Here is an 8,193-nt window from a genome sequence, read left to right as displayed (position 1 = left end):
ACCCACCTCTGGTTATAGCCTCCCTGTTTTCCTACTGATGAGGTGTGTTCTGCAGGTTGGTTAAATGAACAATTGTTTGGTTGACAAGAATCTGGTTAAAGCTTGAAAACCTTTACAGTCTCTCTACAGTTTTTAGGAAAAAGACCAGAGCCACTAGTAGCAGAACTGGCCTTGACAGTAAGTAATGTGCTCTTTGGAGATGGTACCAAGAGGGTGTACTCAAAGTCAAAGAGAAGGTCTAAGAAATGCTTTTAGATGTAAACTGATTTCTGGTACTACAAAAAACTATTGTTTTGCGGGTCGTGGAAGAACTTTTCTTTTTTACAGTGGGCTGCTACCGTTTGGGCCCTTTTGCATAACCTGCTGCTTCTTAGGGCCAATATGATTTTAAACACTGTTAGTATTTTTTTCAGCAACTGGGGGTTGCTGATGCTGGTGGGCATGCAGAACAGAAGGCATATAATGGAAGCTTTTCCAGAAGCTTTTGGGTGACATGGTAATGCTGTTGTAATGAGCATGTATTCATGTGCTGACAACCATCAAAATGATATGCTTGTGGTGTGTAGTAAACCAGCCGAAAAATGAAATACATAATTTGGCTTGTTGAAAACTACATACTGTCTCAACCCCACAGTCTGTCAGCACAGAAGGAGCTATCAGCCAAGTTGCTTGTAGGTCAGACGCACGCTTCAAGGAGGTTGTTGGGGGTTTCATTTAGGGCGTTACTTAACAATTACTATCGAGGTGCTGTGGATGGACTCCATGACAGCGGCCAGGCAACTGCACAGGTCGTGGGCCTGGTTGACATGGACTTTGGGTGGATCTTAAGAACTACTGTCTCAGCTGATCCATCAAGAACCCTGGGCAGAAACTACCCCAGCTTAACCTGCAATGAGTCATCCATGTCCTGGCGCGCGGCAGCAGCACCAGTGGCTGTGGATGCTCTCCATGGCGTCCCGGTCCTCATGGGATAAAGCCGAGTCCCGACTCATCAGGTGAAGGTAGAGGATGACGGCCTCGTCCATAATGGCGATGCCCTCCTCCACATTGGTCTCCTCACCGCTGCAAAACAGCTGCAATGCACTTTCATTTAATGCAGTGAGGCATTTCCTTCTGTAAACGGCAATAAGAGACTTGTCTTTGCCACGTTTCTCTCCTTTCTTCAGCAGGGTGAGGTTAGTCTCGTACGCAAGAGCCAGGAATATCAGTGCCTCCCGCATCTTCCCATGCTGGAAGTGTTCCAGTCCAGTCAGCAGGTAGACAAATAACGTTCTGAACAACCTGTTGTCGTCATGCCACTGCAAGTACTCATCCATATCCATGTCCTCTGGCTTGATGAGAAGTAGCTTGGTTCGGGCTTCCCTCATGATACTGATGGCTCTCTCATCGAAGCTCAGGTTGCGGTTGGTAAACTGCTCCAGCAGCGTCCTCTCAATAATGCGATTGGGTGCCTTGTTCTGGAAGAAGTAGACCAGAGCGTGCTGCAGACGAGCATCCTCCTGGGGTGTCCCCCTTGGAGAGCTCATACAAGCGGGAATACTCCTTGTGGAAAACCTTGATGAGGCCAGCCTCAGGGCCTTCTTTATTGAAGGTTTGTCTGGCCTTGGCGACGGCTAGAATTACACCTGTCGTAGCTGGAGTCAGCATCATCTCTTCATTGTATCCGTCAACATCAGCTCTCACCATGATCCGGCCCACACTGGGGATCTCCACCTCCGAGACCTTGTTCTCAGTCGTTTCTGTCTGGCCGGGACCCTCCTGCTGCTGCTGATCATCCTCCAGCTTTGCTTCATGATCAAGAGCTTCTCTGGAAGCCTCTGACGCGCCTTTAGCTTGAGGGCCAAGGCCTGCCGCCTGTGTGTCGTCCTTCTCTACAGAAGGGTCAGATGGTGCCAGGTTAAAAAGCTCTGCTTCAGGGCCAGAAATATGACTCTGAAGCTCCTTCTCAGCTGAGGCGGAACTCTGGCTGGGCCCCAGGGTGTGAGGGCTCTGTGGTGGTGGTGTTAACTTTCTTGGTTCTTCTTTAGGCTTCTTTCTGGGATCTGGCTCAGGATCCTTCTCTGCCTCTGGGTCTGGTTGTGGCTCTGAAGAAGCTCCCTGCTCCAGTTTCTCAGTGGATGGTCCAACTAGTGTTGGGTGTATATTGTCTGGACTGGGGTTTGTGGGCAGCTGTAGATTCTCCCTGTGGGGCTGCGGCCTGGCAGAACTGCTCCTCCCATTCCCTGAGCTCCTGCTGGAACCAGCGGTAGTCCTCATGGACGTAGCGTCTGCGGATGGATGGCAGCAAGTCCATGCCATTCAGCACCTGGCCTGTCTCATTATCTGTGGCTTCTGAAATGATCTGGGGTAGCCTGTCATCAATGTACATCAGGCAGTAGGCACTGGTGTCGGTCAATCCCCCAAATGAGTCTCGCTCCAGCTCCTCCCATGATGACTCAGTGATGCTTATGTCATTGTACTTCATCCAGCGCTGGTTGGCATGGTCGCAGATGTAGGCCCAGTAATGCCCTTCATGAACAAGGGCTGCATGGAGCCTGTAGGGTGCCTGACAGAGACTGTTTGTCTGAGTACATGCCATCCAACATCTGAGTGAGCCTATCAATGCTGGTCTTTATCTCATTTATGTTGTTTTCTACTTCGGTCCTCCATCACTGTAGGCAAGTCTTAACAAAGTGCAGCTCTTCTTCAGTGATGCTTGTGGGGCTGTGTGGGGTGGGCAGTCAATGGGGTATCTGCACTGTGTAAAGGGCTTGTATATGGGGGTCCGCTAGCACTGGAAACAAGCCCCTTCGATGAATCTAGGTCCTCAGTTCTCTGTTGTCTTTGGAGACTTGTTCACTGAGAGGGGTTGGCAAGAGTCGGAGAAGTTGGTTTCAGATCTTCAGCTGGGGAAACACTCGAAGGCTTGGTGGTAGCAAACTCCAGCACAAACTGCAGCATATCAGCCAGAAGTTACTTGTAGGTCCCGAGACATAGTTTTGTAGCACTATAGTTTCTGTTGGAGGACTGCAAGTTGCTCCTTGAGTTTTTACACTTCTCCTCTCCTCTCATGGGTCTGTTCTATGTTTTTGTGAAGATATCTGTACATATAAATGATTTTTGAAAACTCCAGGTTCTTGTGTATCTTTTTAGATACACAAGCTGGGTGTTGAATTTAAATCTAGACACTTCAAATGTCAAGACTGGTGGTAACTTTTTGAACAATCTTTCAGGGCCATGTGTGACGCTGTGATCTGAATGTAGTGACTCGATCTCCTTCTCACCATGGCACGTTCAAGGCATTCGTCCAGGTTGTTGAAGCCGTTGACTTGCAGGGGGTACTGGCCAAACTGCTCGATATTACATAAAGTCTTACCTTCGGGTCTTCTTTCTGTCACAAAGGTACCATAGAAAAGCTAAACCATGGGGTTTTGTTGTTTGTCTTCCACGTTATCTTTGGCAGCCAGCTGAAATGCATCCTCTAGCCAGTCAAGCAGTTTGTGGGAGAATCTTGTTGGGCCTCGCTGGTCCTGAAGTTGTCTCGTAGTAACTCCACTGCAGCAGAGGGATCCACAAACCTGCAAGTGGAGCCCACCATGAGAGCAAACAGACAGCACAGCTCCTGCATGAAAGCTATGTTCCTCATGTCAGAGTGGCTCTCACAGTTCTCCAGTTTTCTCTCTGACAGATGGTAGTTAAGAACCAGCCTCCTGAAAACAGGCAGTTGGAACAGTGACTGGATGACAGCACTGAACCAGCAGCTTTGCCAACATTGCGAATGCCCACGGACCAGTCATCCAGTCCGCAAGGCTGCACATCTCAGTCTGGGCTTCACATCTCTTCCTCTTCATTCTCGCTGCATTCTCCTCTCCGCTGGCCTCCAGAGCCCTATAAAATTATCTCTCCTCTTCCTGGCCATTGTGGGATTCCTGTAGGCTGAGTTCTCTGGCGGTCTGCAGTTCATCTTTAGGAAGTCCTTTCCGGCCCTTCCAGGCCTCTGCAGAGGCCCTGACTCCTGTGGCTCTCCAGGATTCTGAACCTCTGCAGACTGGGTTGTCAGCAGTCCAACAGCATCCTTGGATGCCAGTGATCTCCATTAGCTGGTTCATGAGGATTTTTTGAGTTTGTTGAGTTTTCAGTCTGTTCACCTCTCATTGCAGATACAAAAAGATGTCAATTTTTTCCTGTTTTCACCAAATGCTTCAGCCCTGACTCCAAGTCAACCAACTCCATCCGTTAAACGCAGAGATTAAAATTCAAAGTTGAAGCAGAATCTGTTGCCACCATCAAAGTGGTTACCGCAGATGAGTAGTAGTCTGCAGCAGTGCATCATGGGGGATTAAGTCTGTTGCAGGTTCCCCACAGAGGCCTGTTGATCAAAACACAGTATTCCTCCACCTGGTTGTGAGAGTGCACTGAGCTGGGGAGAGGCGCTAAGCATTAAAGACTGGACTCCTATCCTGTCCCATAGAGCTGTTGATTATGTGTCCTGAAATAAAAAAAGAATGGGTATTGTCATCCAGGGCCCCTTGGTGGCGTAATGCTGTGTTCACTACTCGTGCAGGTTTGACCACAAATCATATTGGGATCATTTGTAATTTATAGCATTTGTTTGTCATGCGAAATGTGCCAGTGTAGATACCAACAATGTTTGTCTTGGTCATCAACCATGGACGAAATAGGCACTATTTTCAGACTCAGAATCAGAATCAGAAATACTTTAATGATCCCGGAAGGGAAACTCTGTGTTGCAGTTGTACAAAAAGTATAAATATCAGAGTAGAAATATAAATAAAGACATTTAAGGAGTGTGGGATATTTACGGTATTTACATACTTAAAAGAATATTATGATAGGGAGTTTAAATAATTAAATAATTAAGGAGTTGTAATGGTGAAAAGAGCCTGGGTCTGTCCGAGGTTTCTTCCCAAGGGGAGTTTTTCCTCGCCACTGTCGCACTGTTGCTGCTCTGGAGGAAACTACTAAAACTGTTGGGTCCTTGTAATTCTGGAGTGTGGTCTAGACCTACTCTATCTGTAAAGTGTCTCGAGATAACTCTTGTTATGAATTGATACTATAAATAAAACTGAAATTGAAATTGAAAAGTAATAATAATAATAACAAATAATAGAAGCAGTTGAGTATTGCACACATTTCAGGCTGGTGTTATTGCAAAAAACAGATAATATTGTCCAGTTTTAACCTCTCTAGGTTTCTGTGTGTCAGACACTTAGAGCGAGGAGTTATAATGTTTGATGGCCACAGGCAGGAATGACTTCCTGTGGCGCTCTGTGGTGCATTTGGGGAGAATGAGTCTATCACTGAAAGGGCTTCTGTGGATGAGCAGCAAGCCATGGAGTGGGTGCATAACATTGTCCAAGATGGCATGTAGTTTGGACAACGTCCTCCTCTCTGACACCACCAACAGAGAATCCAGCTCCACCCCCACAATGTCACTGGCCTTGCTGATCAGTTTGTTGAATTTTGCACCACTATTTTGCTTTGTACCCAAGCGCTGTCGTTACTGGCTTCATAACATAATCCAAGGAGTTCACAGCGCAGTGAATTACACCACCTTCTCCAGGATATGCATCTGGATGGCTGCTACTTCCTGCGTTACTTGAGGTATAAAAGAAGTTATCTTGTTGATTTGACTATTTTGGTGCACTGTTCTGGGTTCATTAAATCATCCGAGGGCGGACAGCTAGGATGTGAATGATTTGACAACACAATGGTTAAGGTTAGGTTTAGGCACAAAAACGACTTGGTTAGGTTCAGGGAAAGGTAATGGTTTGGGTTAAAAAAGGATTAAGGTTAGGGGGCCTTTGTCGTCATGGTTATAATAACTCATCACCAACACCCAACATCATCCCTGTGTAGTCTATCACAACATCAAACTTTTTCCACCTTTGCTCCTGACAAACAAAAGCATTTTAACAACTTATTGCATTTTGTTGTGTGCAAAAGCCTCACCATGTTTTATTGTAATGTGGTAAGAGAATCTTGAGAAGTGTCTAGGAAAAACGGCTGTAAAGGTTATCAGGTAGTATACATGGCCTCCAGAATCAGTTACATTTGTGGGGTTATCTGTCACTTTCAAATGTACTCCGGGATTAAGGAATGAACCTATGCCCATTCCACAGACAGGCTGCTCAGGCTGGGTTATCTGCATGGGTTAGACTCAGCTACTCACTGCAAGAGACCCAGGACTATCAGCTTCAATTGGCTTGGACTTCATGCATGTGTAAACAACTGTTGCACATTTTGCTTTGGACTGTCTGACCCTAATTTGCTTTGCTATGTGTATTTTAATTTGTTTTTCATACCGGCTGCAACCAACATTTCCCTCGGCTGGTGAATAAGATATTGAATATGATCATTGTAGAAAGGCCCAAACACACACACACACACACACACACACACACACACACACACACACACACACAACCTGATCTCACAGAATTCCATGAAATGAACAGGGCCCCTTAAAAGAGAATTCCAGTCGATTCCAACACGTAGCTCTGTTGTTTGAATGTGGAGTGCTGTCAGTAGAGAGAAAACTGAAACCAATCGGTGCTGCCTACACCGTTATCCTCCTGCTAGAGTTAGCACCCAACGGGCTTAAACAGGGCAAGTTTTAAACGTGTTTTTAGCCTCTAAACATGCTCAAAATGTCATTACAATTACCTATTCATGTTTAGTTATTCCTTCCGAGTGCACACAGCGAATTTCACTGCAGTAGATGTGACAGTAAGGCGTATTTCGACTAGTGTGGACTTCCACAGAAAGCAGGAAATAAACAGAGTTACGTACACTGGCTAAATTAACGCAACTTTTAAGACGTTTTCTTTTTGTTGTTTTCGTCATCAACCATGGCCAAAATAGGCACTATTTTGTACCACTATTTTGCTTTGTACCCAACGCTGTCGTTACTGGCTTCATAAACATAATCCAAGGATTTCACAGCGCAGTGAATTACACCACCTTCTCCAGGAAATGCATCTGGAGGCTGCTTCTTCCTGTGCTACTTGAGGTATTAAAGAAGTTATCTTGTTGATTTGACCAGTTTGGTTAGTTTGTTCTGGGTTCATTAAATCATCCGAAGGCGCACAGCTGGCATGTGAATCATATGACAACACAATGGTTAAGGTAAAGTTTAGGCGCAAAAACAACTTGGTTAGGTTCAGGGAAAGATAATGGTTTGGGTTAAAAAATGATTAAGGTTAGGGGGCCATTGACGTCATGGTTTCAATGATACACACTTGTTTAAAGTTAGGGAATGATGGTGGTAATGGTAAAAAAGAACCAGTGTTGACTGTTGATAACAGCGATCTCCTTGCTAAAGTTTGGCTGACTCATCCCCAACACCCAACATCATCGCTGTGTAGCTCTATCACAACATCAAACTTTTTCCTCCTTTGCTCCTGACAAAAAAGAGGCATTTTAACAGCTTAAAAGCTGATGCTGTAATTTTTACTAGGGGAGACAGGTTTCAACGTTCTTATACATTGTAAGAAATGAAAATCTGCAGACAAACCAAAGACAAGTGCCCAAAGGTTATTGTTCAGGCCAGCGGCTCTTCCATCTCTTATCATGCATTTCCTTGTGAAGATGATGGCAGGAACACTTCCTTCCTGTCAGATTGCTTACAGGCGATTACTTTTTTTCTGTTCTTTTTCTATTTGTGGTAATTGCATTCAATATTAGACACCTGGTCAGAATTCTAATTCTACCATTTAAAATAATTCTAAAGTTAGGTCTGTGTCTATTTCTGACCTTGAAAAAGGTAAAACACATTGGATTGAGTTTTGCTGTTGCCACCACAGCCTCACCATGTTTATTGTAATGTGGTAAGAGAATCTGAGAAGTGTCTGGATAAAACGGCTGTAAATGTTATCAGGTAGTCCGCATGTTACATTTGTGGGTTATCTGTCCCTTTCATCTGTACTCTGGGATTAGGAATCAACCTTTGCCCATTCCACCGACAGGCTGGTGCTCAGGCTGGTTATCTGCATGGGTTAGACTCAGCTAATGGACAGTTTCAGAACCGCAAGGTTGTTTCAGAAGTATCACTGGAAGAGACGCAGGACCATCAGCTTCAATTGGCTTGGACTTCATACTGTATAAGCTATGTTTGCACATTTTGCTTTGGATTGTCCCGTGACCCCTAATTGTTTTGCTATGTGTATTTTAATTTATTTTTTCACACTGGCT

At 45.2% G+C, this 8,193-nt stretch overlaps 1 pseudogene; it reads right to left on the bottom strand.

Moving 5' to 3' along the window:
- Positions 1-568: 568 nt before the first annotated feature.
- On the bottom strand, positions 569-4,134 carry LOC116675168 (ubiquitin carboxyl-terminal hydrolase 28-like; annotated as a pseudogene).
- Positions 4,135-8,193: the final 4,059 nt, after the last annotated feature.

The sequence above is a fragment of the Etheostoma spectabile genome, unplaced genomic scaffold (assembly GCF_008692095.1).
Source record: "Etheostoma spectabile isolate EspeVRDwgs_2016 unplaced genomic scaffold, UIUC_Espe_1.0 scaffold00001600, whole genome shotgun sequence".
NCBI lineage: Eukaryota > Metazoa > Chordata > Actinopteri > Perciformes > Percidae > Etheostoma > Etheostoma spectabile.
The sequence above is the reverse complement of the archived record's forward strand: the minus strand, read 5'-3'. Positions and strand labels throughout refer to the sequence as shown.